The 875-nt window shown below is 43.3% G+C and overlaps 1 protein-coding gene across 1 annotated transcript in view; it reads left to right on the forward strand.

Annotated features, from left to right (window-relative positions):
* LOC105455029 overlaps window positions 1-875 on the forward strand; it is a 13,725-nt gene that overhangs the window by 8,976 nt on the left and 3,874 nt on the right. The gene's annotated exons all lie outside the window — the stretch shown is intronic.

Below are 875 nucleotides of genomic sequence, written 5' to 3' on the forward strand. Positions count from 1 at the left end.
GCCTTGCCAGCCCGCTCAGAGATGTGTATAAGAGTTCAGCAGAGAGAACAGATTAGTGCATGCTCAGTGACTGATTCTTTATTCGAGCGCAACATTTTGATAATTAGAGCGTGAAGAAACTTTACTAAACCAAGAGTCAAAACTTATGTATTATTTGCAGTTTTCATTCTATTAATAAAGTTTGTGTTATTTATGCTCTAATTACTGCGATGGCTTTAATAAGCATTATTTTTCCCTTTTAATTTATTATTTTTGTTCTAAATTAACCAAAAAACACGAAAAAAAAACACATTCCATACAAGGTGAGTCACGTTCAGCGAAAACAGCTGATTGGCAGCTGTCTGGCAACAACAACAGCTGATCAGCCCTGTTTTGCTGAAACTCCGTTCTTGCGAAAAACATCCGGCCCGCAGCGGACTATATAACTCCGCTTTTTCGCGCTTAGCGCGCCTTTTTTTCACGGAACAGTGATTGCGTCTCGACGGCAAGGCTTCTTACGAGCTCAATTCCATCCCTCGGCACTAGCTACACGTCTGTACGACTATCGATCGTGCCGAGTCGTTCGAACAGTTCGGGAAGTTGTCCGCGCGACACGAGAAATTTCGGTTTTTGTATATATTGTGTAAATATACGTCTTTTGTGTAATTCGCGTTTAATTTTTTGAACTCTGTGCCGTCGCTACCTTCTCGGCATCCTCACTTCTCCCAATTCTTAATCGCGGACGAAACATTTTTGGTCCTTCGAGCCGGATAGACATTCCGGTGCACGTTTTGCCGCGATTCACGTGGTGGTGGTGAGTGATACGCGTTGAAGTTCACACGGCAGAGAAGATGAGTCTCGACACGGAAGGCCTCCTTAGAACTCAGCAAGATTTA

This window comes from Wasmannia auropunctata, unplaced genomic scaffold (assembly GCF_000956235.1).
Source record: "Wasmannia auropunctata unplaced genomic scaffold, wasmannia.A_1.0 LD335960.1, whole genome shotgun sequence".
Classification (NCBI taxonomy): domain Eukaryota; kingdom Metazoa; phylum Arthropoda; class Insecta; order Hymenoptera; family Formicidae; genus Wasmannia; species Wasmannia auropunctata.